The 15,183-nt window shown below is 46.2% G+C and overlaps 1 long non-coding RNA gene across 1 annotated transcript; it reads left to right on the top strand.

The window, feature by feature from the left end:
- The first annotated feature begins 2,502 nt into the window (after positions 1 to 2,502).
- On the top strand, positions 2,503 to 12,807 carry LOC123586501. Its single transcript, XR_006706839.1, has 4 exons — positions 2,503 to 2,886; positions 5,750 to 5,818; positions 7,600 to 8,382; positions 11,933 to 12,807. It is a non-coding gene; the product is annotated as an uncharacterized LOC123586501 (long non-coding RNA).
- The last annotated feature ends 2,376 nt before the right edge of the window (positions 12,808 to 15,183 follow it).

Below are 15,183 nucleotides of genomic sequence, written 5' to 3'. Positions count from 1 at the left end.
CAGAGAGCGCAGGGAAGGGCAGAGAGAGAGGGACACAGAATCTCAAGCAGGGTCCGCACTGTCAGCACAGAGCCCTATGTGGGGCTCAAACTCATGGAACTGTGAGATCATTACCTGAGCCAAAATCAAAAGTCAGACACTTAACCGACTGAACCATCCAGGTGTCCCTATCATGATATGATTTTTATCCAGATATTCTGAACCTAACCTAGTGGTTGTGATGTGGAAGTGTTGGGATTCAGAGCCAACGGCCAAGAAAGAATTCTTGAGACATCCTTGGTGTGAAAAAGGTAGTTTTATTAAAGCACAGGGACAGGATCCAGCGGTAGAAAGAGCTGCACTGGGACTGTGAGGGGTAACTGATTACATAAAACTTTGGTGTGCGAGCATAATTAATTCCAGATATGGAATGAAATGGAATGAAATTCATTCCATTCAAAGCACTCATATATCAAAGCGAATTTCAAGAACCATTGGCTTGGTTGTGATCATGTGACATTCGGTGTCACATACTACTCACATTGCAAGACATCACTCATTTATCAAGTTAAAATGTATTAGAAATGTTTGCTTGTCTTGCAGAACAAATTCCTTGTAATCCAGGGTTTTACAGTATATACTTTCAGGTTGGGAGGGGGTCAGAGACTGCACAAGCCTCCAAGGTATTTGGAAACAAGGTTTCTAGGACCCTGAGGGGGCTAGCTATTGTTAGGAAAATGTCATTTATTACTGTTCAATAAACCCTCAGTCATAAGATCCTTCAGATGTGTATCGGTGGGCCATATGCTTGGAGGATGATTGCTAACATATATCTTGGGATGAAGAGATAAAGGAAATTTCCAAAGGAATTTCTATATTTTAGAGTAGACTCACAGGATCCTGGGGTGTCAGGATAATGTTAAGCTAAAATCGCCTTTTGCCTTGCAAAGTGTCAACCTCAAGGAAGCTGAGCTCTCAGAGGAAGGTCACTCTGCCTGCTTCAAGGACTTGTTAATGGGCTGTATGTTATAGGGACATTTAATTTTTTTTTTTTTTTGCCTTTGTTTCCCACATCAGTTTGCAAACCCATTTATCTAAATGGAGGAGGCAGGTGACGTATGAGGAAGGAAGCCCTGATGCAAGACAGGTGCCGGAGGAGAAGACGAGGTGAACAAGACAGCACAGGTCTTATTAAAGGACCACCTGCTGTCAGCACTAGCAACTTTGTCTTTCAAGACTTCAGGTCCCAAATTTCTGCATTTTAAGGGAAGCCAGATATATTTATAAAATATCCTATTTTTTTTTTTTTATTTTTGAGAGAGAAAGAAAGAGCATGCTTGTGCAAGTAGGGGAAGGGCAGAGAGAGAGAGAGAGAGATGGAGGCAGAAGATCCAAAGAGGGCTCTGCACTGCCAGCAGAGAACATGATGCGGGGCTTGAACTTATGAACAGTGAGATCGTGACCTGAGCTGAAGCCAGATGCTTAACAGAATGAGCCACCCAGGCTCCCCAAAATATCCCAATTTTCAAACCACAGTACACAGTCAAGCAAAACATGCATGTGTTTTGTCTGTGTGCTGCCAGGTTGTAAACCCTGTCTGTGCTGGATCTCCAAGGTAATGTTCACACTCGCAAGCATAACACACAAGGCCCCAGTGTTCGTGGGAGCCACTTTACCTGAACTTCCCAGCTTCGTTTCTCACTCCTCTCCAGCATGCATGCATTCAGCAACATCTATTGATTCGTACTACATGCTAAGCAAGTTCTAGATGCTGGGGATATATAGCAGAGAACAAAACAAAGTCCTGCCCTCAGGGGACTATTCTATATTCTAGTTGGCAGAGACAGCCAATACACATATAAAAGTATAAAATGTCAGATGGCACTGAGTGTCATAGAGAAAAATAAAGCAGGATGAGCCCCAGCATGGTTGGTTACAGGACATGCCTTTGCTTTCCTGTCATGCTCTTCTGTCTGCCTTGAATGACTCTCCCTCCCTTGTAGCCTAGTTGCTTCCTACCTCTCACTGGAGACTTAACTTGAGCATTACAACCTTGCAATATTTTCTCTGTGCCATAAGACTGGTGACCCTCCTCCTGGCTCCCAGGGCACTTGTGCCTGCTCTTACTGTGAGGTTATAACTGTTTCTTAAGTTGGTATTTACTTATCAGTATCTCCCACCAGACAGTGAGTAAATTGGGGGGTTCTGTATTTCTTTACATTTTCTATAAATCTTTGTTGATCAATGGAACATCCTCTTTGTGAAGATCTTTCCTGAGGAAGCTGCTGGGGGGGAGGCAAATGCTCCTGACTTGTTTTCTTCTTTCCCTTTCCCTCTGCTGTTGAAGCACAGAACTGTGCTTTGGTGACTTGGAAAATGAAGAAGGTAAAGGATGTTGTTTATGTCCTTTGGTTTAGGGACAGGTTATTAATGAGTGTGAAATACTGTCTTAGATTATCAGTGAGTCAAGGAGCCAAAGCTAACTTCAAAGCTTACTTTACTTGGTCGTGAGAAGATGCTGATATACTTTCTATTTGCATATTCATATATGCACGTTTGCATATTCATGAACACATTCATGCACGCAAGATGAAGAATATATCCCCTGTGTGTACAGACTTAACCACGTGCACTTGCTCTAGGCAACTTAGGCAAACAGGATGCACACTCACAATTGACAAGCATCAAACACCAGAAGCTGCTCCTGGCACAGCCCGATCACAGACCAGCATCTCTGACTTTTCTGTTTGCAGGGCTTCCGTCTGGCTCCTGATGCCTGCGTTTTCAGGGGTGTTTCGCTTCCATTAAGATTCTGAGGACACCAGCGGCCTGGAGGCTGGCTCGGTTTTCTAGAAGACCCATGGCTGGGGCTCCCTCTACGCCCCTGCGGCCGCCCTGTGGAACAAGGTGAGGGCTGTCACTGGCGGGGGGCGGTGGTTGGGGAGCGCACATGTTCCACTGCGCTCGGAACACGCAAGCTCTCAGCCCAGCCCGCACAGGGCAGTGTGGGCACAGCAGCCTCTGATGTGTCTCAACTCTGGAAACCCTGACTTTTCAGGCTGTGTCAGAGCCTCCCCCAAACAAAGTGACCAGGCTTGCAGCCGCGCCAGGAGATGAAAGCCCCAGGCAGCAGGCAGCTGCTGGGGAGTGTGTTCCCTGATGGAGCAGCCCTGGGGGTCGCTTGGAGGAGGACAGTGGGGCTTGGGCTCAGGGACAATTCTGGGGGTGGGGTGGGGTGGAGGGGGTACTCTGAGCACACTGAGCAGCGGAGATTCAGTCACACACCTGATGACAACTTCTTGCTAATTGCTTGCTAGCTTCATTCAAATGATCTTTCCATGGAATGGGCCCAAAGGTTTTGCTGGCTTGTTTTTTTTTTTTTAATATGAAATTTATTGTCAGATTGGTTTCCATACAATACCCAGTGCTCATCCCCAAAGGTGCCCTCCTCAGTACCCATCACTCACCCTCCCACCCCCCATCAACCCTCAGTTTGTTCTCAGTTTTTAAGAGTCTCTTATGCTTTGGCTCTCTCCCACTCTAACCTCTTTTTTTTTTTTTCCTTCCCCTCCCCCATGGGTTTCTGTTAAGTTTCTCAGGATCCACATAAGAGTGAAAACATATGGTATCTGTATTTCTCTGTATGACTTATTTCACTTAGCATAACACTCTCCAGTTCCATCCACGTTGCTACAAAAGGCCATATTTCATTCTTTCTCATTGCCACGTAGTATTCCATTGTGTATATAAACCACAATTTCTTTATCCATTCATCCGTTGATGGACATTTAGGCTCTTTCCATCACTTGGCTATTGTTGAAAGTGCTGCTATAAACATTGGGGTCCAAGTGCCCCTATGCATCAGCACTCCTGTATCCCTTGGGTAAATTCCTAGCAGTGCTATTGCTGGGTCATAGGGTAGGTCTATTTTTAATTTTTTGAGGAACCTCCACACTGTTTTCCAGAGTGGCTGCACCAGTTTGCATTCCCGCCAACAGTGCAAGAGGTTTCCCTTTTCTCCACATCCTCGCCAGCATCTATAGTCTCCTGATTTGTTCACTTTAGCCACTCTGGCATGAGGTGATAACTGAGTGTGGTTTTGATTTGTATTTCCCTGATGAGGAGTGAGGTTGAGCATCTTTTCATGTGCCTGTTGGCCATCTGGATGTCTTCTTTAGAGAAGTATCTATTCATGTTTTCTTCCCATTTCTTCACTGGATTATTTGTTTTTTGGGTGTGGAGTTTGGTGAGCTCTTTATAGATTTTGGATACTAGCCCTTTGTCCGATATGTCATTTGCAAATATCTTTTCCCATTCCGTTGGTTGCCTTTTAGTTTTGTTGATTGTTTCCTTTGCTGTGCAGAAGCTTTTTATCTTCGTGAGGTCCCAATAGTTCATTTTTGCTTTTAATTCCCTTGACTTCGGGGAATAAACCTAACCAAAGATGTAAAAGATCTGTATGCTGAAAACTATAGAAAGCTTATGAAGGAAATTGAAAAAGATATAAAGAAATGGAAAAACATTCTGTGCTCATGGATTGGAAGAATAAATATTGTTAAAATGTCAATACTACCCAAAGCTATCTACACATTCAATGCAATCCCAATCAAAATTGCACCAGCATTCTTCTCGAAGCTAGAACAAGCAATCCTAAAATTTGTATGGAACCACAAAAGGCCCTGAATAGCCAAAGTAATTTTGAAGGAGAAGACCAAAGTGATAGGCATCACAATCCCAGACATTAGCCTCTACTACAAAGCTGTAATCATCAAGACAGCATGGTATTGGCACAAAAACAGACACATAGACCAATGGAATAGAATAAAAACCCCACAACTAGACCCACAAAAGTATGGCCAACTAATCTTTGACAAAGCAGGAAAGAACATCCAATGGAAAAAAAGACAGTCTCTTTAACAAATGGTGCTGGGAGAACTGGACAGCAACATGCAGAAGGATGAAACTAGACCTCTTTCTTACACCATTCACAAAAACAAACTCAAAATGGATAAAGGACCTGAATGTGAGACAGGAAACCATCAAAACCCTAGAGGAGAAAACAGGAAAAAACCTCTCTGACCTCAGCCGCAGCAATTTCTTACTTGTTTGTTTTTAAACATACAGTTGAAATAAACAAGAAGAGCTAAATTTTTCAAGCCCCCTCTTGGTCCATTCCCCCAACCTCACTCAAATAGGACTTCTCTCCCTTTCACCCCAGGGCTAATTTGGAGGCATCTAGAGTGCTTGCCATCCTTGGTCTTGCAAATCAGTTATAGTCACGTGATGACTCCATTGCTTCAGTGCCCTGTTCTGATTGGGCCACCTGCTCTGAGGTCTGGAGGCAGCACAGAGCTTGGCCCCAAGGGCCTCAAAGATCAAATGTAGAACCAAGGACGCCTACACTCGCACCTTCCCCTTGCCCACTCCCGGTGACTGGCGACCTGCATTGGTCACACTCTGGGAAGGGAATTTTGCCAGATCTTGTAAATGTGTTTTGAATAGATGAGGCCAGAAAGGTAGAGCACACAGCATGGCATGGGCTTCAAAGAGGTGTTGTGTCTCTAGCCTGCCCATTTTGCAACGTGAGAGCTAGAAATAAGTTCCCCTCTGATGGTTTGCTGGGTAAAATCCTTGAGGACAGGGGATATGGTGTGCTCTTGCAGTGGTGTCTGGTGCCTGATGGTCAGCAGAGGTTGGTAGAATGACTGATTAGTTCCTGGCTGTGTGGTGGCACATTAGTCTGTAACGTACCTACTCTTTCCAACTCTAGATGGGAAGGAAAGATCAGCAGGAAATGTACCAGGAAAGGCAACAAGAAATCAAAGCATCTACCCAAAAGGTAGGATTTGCAGTAAGTCATGAAGGTCTAATACTGTACTTTTGTTAAAGGGCCGATGTCCACCCTATTTGTGCCGGGCGAACACGGGGAGGGACAGCAGTCACAGAGAAAGAAGGACTTTGGGATGAGATGCCTCTTATAAATGGAGGAAGCTTGGGTTTCAGCAATAGAAAAAAGTGTGGCTGATGATGAACTCTAGTTTGGGCATCTTTGGGTGCCTCTAAATGAAAAATTATATCCTGGGGACCCGGAAAGCACTGTAGGAGTCAGAGTGGGTGAAACCTCATCAAAAGCAGTTTCATATTCTCACCCTGAATCTCACTGGAAGGTTAGGTGGGTGGAGGACTAGATGTCAGCTCAGGATGAGCTCTGCTATCTTGGTGAGCTGTGCTGTGGCACCAGGGCACCTCCTTAGGGCCTGCACCACACCCCCATTTGGGTGGTGCTGAATTTTCCTTCTTTCAGGAGCTAGCAGGATTCAGGCCAGGTGCCCAAAATATTGTCACTACCCTTTCACTGAAGCTCTCATTCTCTTTGAGCACCCACTCAGTGTCCTTGCTGTGGGTTCATTAGGTAGGTCTCTTTTGGTTCCAAGTGACAGAAATCCAACTCAAATGGGCTTATACTGAGAGAGAGAGAGAGAGGAGAGAGAGAGAGAGAGAGAGAGAAAGAGAGAGAGAGAGGGAGGGAGGGAGAAGGGAAGGGAAGGGAAGGGAAGGAAATGTTATGACTTCCATAACTTGTAAAACATAGGAGTAGGACTCCAAGATTAAGGCCCTGCTGGATTCAGATACTCAGATGATGATATCACCAAGAATCTGTCTTGGCCCATCTCTGAGCTCCAATCACTGGGGCCAGTGGGATTCATGGTTTTAATGACTGGTCAGGAGGGCATCTAGGTGGGATCAGCTGCAACTGAACCACTTGGACAGAGAGGGAGGGCAGGTGGTCCCTCGAAGAAAATTGGATTGTTGTTACCAACTATGGGGCAGTGGTCGGGGGGCAAGTTTAGATTTCAGTGGGCAAGTACAGTCACTCTATAAGGATTCTTGCATCCTTCCTACATGTGAGTGTTCCTATAGAAACCCTTCTTTCTGCCTAAGCCTTAAGGGCTGGGCTCCTAAATTGGGTCTCTTCATTTCCACTCCCTTCACGGTTCCATTATAAGAGCTGGGTGTTGGTGGTTTTTGTTTTGTTTTGTCTTTTGTTAGAAATTTGGATATTTTCTCGTGGAGGGAAATCATCCAGATGGCAAATACCATTTCACGTTTTCCAGTCCAGCAAAATAATCAAGAAATCCAATCGCTACTCCTAGATGGGGACAAATGTAAAGTTGCTAAAACCAATTACCTTGGGGACAAAAAAACATGATAGATTTGTCTGAATTGAACTAAAATGTCACATGGTTTGAGCCACATCGCCAGAGAGGTCAGGGTGTTCTCAGCCTGCTGTGTGACACAGCTGACCTTGACTGATATAGGGAGAATAGAGGTTTTGGCCCTGGCTCTGCCACTAGCAACCTGAAGGAGGCTAACTAACTCACTTTTTTCCCTGGTTCTCAGTGTTCTCCTTAGGTTTGGGGCAAGGTGTTTTCTCTCTGGTATAGTCCATTCCCTTTGTAGCAGCTGATTTTTAGCTGATAGTTCAAATCCTTAATAATATGGGTTGTACCTTCCCCAAGTTTTAGGTGGCAGAATTTAGGATTAAAATAAAACTAAGAAGCTTTCTGCCTGATTCAAGAGGAGTGTCAGAGTGACAATAACATTTAATCTTCCTTTCAGGATGAGAGGTGCCACATGGCACGTGGATATCTTTAGCGTGGACTGGACTTAGTTTCTTGGGACACAATCAACTATCAGGTGTCCACTGACTTTGTGCACGAAGCTGCCTACCCATGCAAGAAGATGCCCCCCGCATGCCTGAAGCGTCGAGAACATGAGGCAGGGAAGGAAAGATCCATGCACGAGAAACCTGTGACTATAACATTTTTAATATGTAATTGCTCTGTGAGATTTTATTTTTGGAAATGCTATGCCACCAGCCAAGAGATGCTCAGTGTGGCTTGGGAAGGTTTTTCTCCTCAGATTTCCAGCTGGACAGACAATGAGGAGGTCATGCTGCATGGTCACACTGTGTGAAGCCCAAGGGTAGGGTCTGTGCCAAGGGCACATGGTGGATGCCGAGTGGGCGAGCAGAGAGCTGAGTGGAGGCCGAGAGGGCGAGCAGAGAGCTGAGTGCTAAGAGGTATTCCAGCTCCCATGACTGTGAACACAGGGATCTCCCACCTGGAAGGAAAATTCTACACAGGTACAGGAGGATCTGAAAAAATGGACAACACAAAAATGTGCGTCTGTAAGCTGGAGAGAGGGGCTGTGGGGCAGGAGAGATTTCGGATGGAGATGTTACGAGGCTTCGCTTCTGCCCTGGAGGCCTTGTGTGAAAGGCAGCGCTCTCTGCTGCCCTCTGACCACTTCCTCAGGACCCGCTTCACCCTGTGGAGCTGCAGCTGGAAGTGAATCAACCCAGGGAGTGCTGGGAAAACGAAGCTGCTTTAGTGACCACAGGTACTGGCTCATCGGCATCTTTCTTCTCTGCGCCTGTCCCCACAGGTTCCCCCCTGCCCTGCGTGGTGCAGCGGTTAACCGGAGCGCATCCGGGCAAGAGGTCACACACACACACACACACACACACACACACACACACACGATGCGCACATGGCAGGCTGCAGGTGTGGGAGGAGCACTCACCTCACAGCCATGAGGAAGGTGCAGAGCTGTGAGGTAAGGGAATTCAGAGCTGCACAGTGAAAGACCTTTAATCCCACAGCTGAAATCCATCCCCCGCCCCCACTTAGAGGATCAGAGTCTGAGGAGGGCCAGACCCAGGGCTGAGATCTCCCTTTCTTTACAGTCAAGTAACCCTGGTAAGGGAGCCATGCAAGTTTAAGCTCAGTGTAGGGCGGAGGGTGCTCCTGGGTTCGATTACAGCGAAGAAGCTGATTCAGCCATCTGTCAGTGGCTGCCTGGGGATGCATTCAGGTCTCAGTGTGTGTTCAAACCAGCTCTGTGGGGGGGAAGGACCGAAGAGATGTGGACAGCAAGATGCAAAGGTTAACCTCTGTAGTGGTGATGGGGGCGGGTTTCTGAAGCTGGCAATCAAAGGGCAGGCAGGCCCGCCTCCACAGCAGTGAGACATGGGGCAGGAGACAGCTGGGAGGTGCCTGGGTAGGCTCACCCGGCACCTGTCCTCCGGCTGCCTCAGGGGCTCAGGCACAGGTGCCAGGGCATGACACAGGGAGGAGAGCCTGGGGCAGGTGAACGAGACTTAGAAGACAGGAGTGTGCAAAGCAGGGCCTGAGCGGAAGAGGAGGGGACATGTGGGCAGGGATTCTGGGATAGGGGATAGGGGAACAAGTCTCCATTCCTGGATGGCACTGGGTCATGGGCGCTGGAACTGGTTTAAATCTAGACTGGGGTGGGGAGGGGGGGCACCTGGGTGGCTCAGTTGGTTAAGCATCTGACTTTGACTTCGGCTCAGGTCATGATCTCACTGTTTCTGAGTTTGAGCCCCATATTGGGCTCTGCACTGACAGTGTGGAGCCTGCTTGGGATTCTGTCTTTCCCTCTGTCTCTCTACCCCTTCTCCCCAGCCTCTCAAAAAATAAGTAAGTAAATAAATAAACTTTAGATCCAGGCTCTGCCACTTAATAGTTGTGTGTGTAATTTTGGAAAAATTATTTAACCTTTCTGAGCTTTAGGTTCCTTATCTACCAGTGATGATATTTATTGGCTTATTTTGAGGAGTCAGCATGAGAATCCACATAAGGGTCTGCTTCAGTGTCTGGACATAATGGATACTCTATAAACGTGACTACTCAGATACTTTGTAAACGGTCCTGGGGCACCAGGTAGCTGTGTGTTGGTAAGAACAGGGAATGAAGGTAGAGCAGGATCTGCAGCGGAAGTCACATGAGTACGGGTCTCCTGTTACTTCATGTCTGGAAGGTGGACTGGTCCCAGAGCTCAGCCAACGGTTCACCGCCTGTAACATGCAATATGTTTTGGGAAAGGGATGGGTTCTGAAGCCAGTGGTCACCAGAGCTGGAGGTGGGCTGCCCTCTGCAAATTCTGTTGTACCGGGCCTGGTGCTCCTGGCGTGTCGACTCAGGGTTGGCCAGGCTGCAGCATGTCAAGAGGAGCCGGATGGCACTGGGCAGTAAGGGCTTTCCCTGTGTTCCTGTATGGCTTGATTTTTGTCAATTGCAACTGATTTTCTAGGATTCAGGTTCCTGTTTCGGTGGAATGGGCATGAAATCCATTTCTGGCTGATTTCTTGTCGCAGTGGCTTTCAGCATGTCAGCTTTAACATTCTCTACGACTCCTGCCTCTGGACTAGCAGGGGTCCCATGCAGCTGGTCATGATGGTGTGCAAGCACTTCCCTGTGGCTAATGAGCCCCCACTCTCTCACGTTGTTCTTCCAGCCAATCTTTCCAATCTCCTCCCTTTCACCAGTGTTCAGCCTCCCTTTCCTCACGGACCCTTTATTTTCCACCTTTGTGCCTCTTTCTCTTCCATTCCTCTGCGTCTACTTTTCCTGTCCGTCTTTTGATCTGTAAACCAACCTCTTGCTCACCATGGAACCATCGTCTTTGGGGCTAAAAGGGAGCTCAGAAATACCTTGTGCAGCTGCCTGCCCCAAATCTCTGTCAAGGCATCAGTGACTCTGTCAAGGCATCCAGTGCTTAGACATTCCCTGGAATGGGGAACTGATCATAGCCTGGGGTGGCTCATTCTGCATTTGTAGCACTTGGACTGTTGGCACAGTGGCAATCCACTGATGGAAGAAGTTGTCTCCCTGCCCTTGAGGAACTTGGAGTCTAGTGGAGCAGAACCTTCCACTGTTTGGTTCTAGTTCTACCCCACCAGGTATATATAGACAAGCAATACTCAGGAAATATTTACTGAACATTTCCTGTGCATCAGTCTCTAGGCTAGAGATTGCAGATTGCAAAACTGACAAAGAAAAAAGTGTCCCATTAGTGAAGATGCTTGAGTCTAGGAAATAGGAGAGATTCCCAGTGACTTTCTGTGTTGTGTTACAATAGACAGGCTGTGGGTACCTTGAGGATGGAGGGATTCATTGTACCCAGGGAAGGCTTTCACAAACTGGTTATTGTCTGAACTGACTTTGGAAGGAAGAGTTCACCAGGAAGACAAATGGACATTGTGGGCAGAGGATATTCCCAGGTGTAATTTGGAAATATTGGGCTAAGCTAAGCAGCTAGAATAAGATAAAATAGGATTAGCTGTGAATGAAAGGGAACAACCCAAGCAATGGGCTGGAATGATGGAGAAACCCCAGGAAAAGAGCATGAAAATCGCATGTAACATGATATGGGAACCACACACAGTGTGGTGCAGTGAGGTCTGGCAGCAGAAACCCTGAAGAGTGGAGGTGTGGGCTGGGCAGGGAAATCCTCCTGGAAGGACAGCCTTGTTGGGCTCTCATGTCCTCTTCTGTCAATAGAGGAGTTGACAATACCTGGGCTGCCGTCTGGAGGTGAGGTTGAGGAGAAGGGGAAGGTGGGGTCTGGGAAGCCTCAGTGCCTGGAATACAGTGCCTTGCGGGGGCAGGGGGTATAGCTAATGGTTGAGAGTGTGGCTTCACAGGAAAGTAGATGTTATAAAAACAGGAGGGGCATGGAAGGGTGGGGTGGATGGTAGTGTGGAGATTGACAAGTGAGAAGGAAGACCTTCAGCTTAGAATTCAGGTTCCCTAGAATGACAAGGCAGGATTTTGGTATTATGTTCTGAGGGAGGGGAACTTTCTTGTCAAAGGTTCTTAAGGCGTGTGAGCATCTGAGGGGACCGGAGGACGGCTCAGGGAAGAAGAGAAGGCTAAAGAGTGACAGTGTGGTCTGGTGGAAGGACCTGAATTCAAATCTAAGCTCAGCCACTTCCTGAGTCCATCAACTTTTCTTAATCATTTGGAAATGGAAGTAACGGTACTTATCTTAGAAGGTGGCTTGAGAGGCAAATACGAGAATGTATAGAGTGCCTGGAATATAGTAGTCTCGAGATAAATGTTTCTTTCCTTCTCCTCTTCCCCACCAGCCATCCCAACACAACAGTGGGTCAGCATTTTGACTACGAGGGCCAGGAAAGGCTGGTGGGGATTTGAGGGAATATGAAGACAGCAGGGACATCCCACCCACCGAGGCGCTCCTTAAGGAACTGTGCCATGGTCACAGGTATGTCTATGCACCCTCCATGGTGCTTTGCATGAACTGGTGCTCAGGAATGTAGAGATAGAATTGGACAGAAATAAATGCTGTTTTTTCCTGTCCAGGTATTTACAACATGGTGGGGCAGTGGTCAGGAGACAAGACAGGTTTGCACCCTCATTCTTCCATGCACTGGCTGTGGTCTCGGGAGAATCCTCTCACCGCTGGAGCTCAGGCCCACATCAGTGAAATAAAGGGCATAGCAGGATGATCGCCACATTATTCAAGCCATGTGATTTGAGAGCCGTGTAAAGGCTTGGGGTTGGTACGACAGTATTGCAACTGGTTTGCAAACAAGGCTCAGAGGTGAGAGCCTCATTTGTAGATTGACACACTGGTCCTGAACTCAGGGCTCTTCACTCACTGGACTGAGGCTGACCTCTTCCTGTTGTCCGAAGGCCCAGGCAGCAAACATATTCCAGACTCAGAGGCTGTGTGCCAAAGGTCGCCCCTCATGAGACCCTGAGGATGGAAGGCTCTCGAGGTATCCAGCTGCACAGCCCTCCCCAACATCTGCTAGACACTCAGAGGAAGCAGTGGGTGACAAAAACAACGACTTTGACATTTGAGTCAGTCTTTGGTGCATCTGCCTTTCCCACAAACCCACCATGACATGTGTTTTTGTGATGAAGCTTTTCAAACATCAATAAGGGGTTCATAAAAGAACCCACAAGACCCAGGCATTTCCAATCTTTTTTAAAAAATATTTTTAAAAATATTTATTTTTGAGACACACACACACACACACACACACACACACACACACACAGAGTGAGTGGGGGAGGGGCAGAGAGAGAGAGGGAGACACAGAATCCGAAGCAGGCTCCAGGCTCTGAACTGTCCTCACAGAGGCTGATACGGGGCTCAAACTCATGAACCGTGAGATCATGACCTGAGCCCAAGTCAGTCCCTTAACCAACTGAGCCACCCAGGCATCGGACGGTGTTTTTAATCTTAATAGATGTTATTTAGGGTGTGTCCCACACCCTGTCCCACCTCCTCGCTGCCCTAGAGGCAGCAGGCTCCCAGCCCTATGCACCTGGGGGCGCTACTCATGGAGTAGTCTCAAGCATTCTTGTTTCCTAATCACTTTCACATTTTGCCCTTTTGGGGCTAGAATTTTGGCTCAAATACCAATAGCTGTGTGACCTTAGGCAAGTCACTTAACTTATTTGTGTTAGCTTTTAATCTCATCAACAGATATTTATCGAGTGCCTTTAATACCAGGTTCTATTCTAGATTCTACATTAGCCATTTCCTTTTCCAATGGTCAGAAATCCAGGCAATTTAGTCACTCATATGATTTAGTAACCAATATTTCCAGTGGTTCCAATGTATTATTGCGCTTGCATACAAGGACTCAGAAGAAAAGATAGTGAATCTGCTTACACTACAAAGCTATAGTAATCAAAACAGTATGATACTGGCACAAAAATAAACACATAGATCAATAGAACAAAATATAGAGTCCATAAATAAACCCACCCTTGTATGGTCAATCTACAACAAGGAGGGAAGAATATACAGTAGGAAAAAGGCAGTGTCTTCAATAAATGGTAAAATTGGACAGCTACCTACAAAAGAATGAAACTGGACAACCACTTTCTCACACCATACCCAAATATAAACTCAAAATGGATTAAAGACCTAAATGTGAGACCAAGAAAATAAATAACCAATTAAAAATGGGCAGAAGACCTGAATAGACATTTTCCAAAGAAGACATACCAATGGCCAACAGACACATGAAAAGGTACTTAATATCATCAGGGAAATGCAAATTAAAATTATAATGAGATATCACCCCACACCAGTCACAATGGCTAGAATAAAAAAGACAAGAAATAATAAGTGTTGGTGAGGATGTAGAGAAAAAGGAACCCTCATGCACTGTTAGTGGGAATGCAAATTTATGCAGCCACTGTGGAAAACAGGAGGGAGGTCCTCGAAAAGTTAAAAATAGAAATACCACATGGTCCAGTAATTCCACTACTGGTTACCCAAATAAAATGAAAACACTAATTTGAAAAGATACATGCTCCCGTGTGGGTGTGTGTGTGTGTGTGGGGGGGGGTGGTGGGGGTGGGGGGGGGTGGTGGAATATTACTCAATTACTCAGCCATGAAAAGGATGAGATCTTGCCATTTGTGACAATATGGATGAACCTAGAGGATATTATACTAAGTAAAATAAATTTGACAGAGAAAGATAAATACTGTATGATTTCACTTACACAGGAAACCTAAAAGACAAAACAAATTAACAACAAAGAGCAAAAAAAGACCCGTAAATACAGAGAACAAACTGATGGTTGCCAGAGGAGAGGGGATGGGGGGATGGGCAAAATGGGTGAAGGGGAGAGGGAGGCATAGGCTTCCAGTTGTGGAATGAATAAGTCACCAGAATAAAAGGTACAGCATAGAGAATACAGTCAATAGTATTGTAACAACATTATATGGTGACAGAGGGTAGCCACACTTGTAGGGAGCACAGCATAACATATAAAGAAGTTGAATCACTATGCTCTACACCTGAAACTAATGTAACACTGTGTTTCAACTACCCTTTAATAAAACTATAAAAAATAAAAAGATGGTCAATCTGCTGAGCCGCCACCTAAACTTTATCATGTCAGGGTTAACAGGGTTCTAACTGCAAGCAACTTGGTGAGTCTCTTGAAAGAAACAGTGACTGCACTGGATGGTATTAAAACTTTTGAGTCAGGAGGGAAGACAGACTTTCCCTGTCTTCTTGGGACATGCCTTGGGTGGCAAGGAAGTCATCTGGAGGCAGAAAAGACCAACGGCTGCTCTGAGATCCAGTTGGATTATTAACAGGATGGATGGCTTCAGTCTAAGCCTGTGTGGTTTTTTTCTAATGTCTTCTGACTTGTCTCAGGGTTTAAGAGCCAAAATTTGATGAGAAATTGAGAAAGTGAATGAGTTGTAATTTGAGAGTGCTATCAACTACCGTAGGGGGTGTCTGGTAAGAATTGTTTCAACGTTTATTTATGGCATGCACATTAGTTATCAGGCACCATGCTGGGCTAGATATACAACAGAGTGCAGAAGATAGACATGA

This window comes from Leopardus geoffroyi, chromosome C3 (genome assembly GCF_018350155.1).
Source record: "Leopardus geoffroyi isolate Oge1 chromosome C3, O.geoffroyi_Oge1_pat1.0, whole genome shotgun sequence".
Classification (NCBI taxonomy): Eukaryota; Metazoa; Chordata; class Mammalia; order Carnivora; family Felidae; genus Leopardus; species Leopardus geoffroyi.
This window is presented reverse-complemented; position numbering and strand designations above follow the sequence as displayed.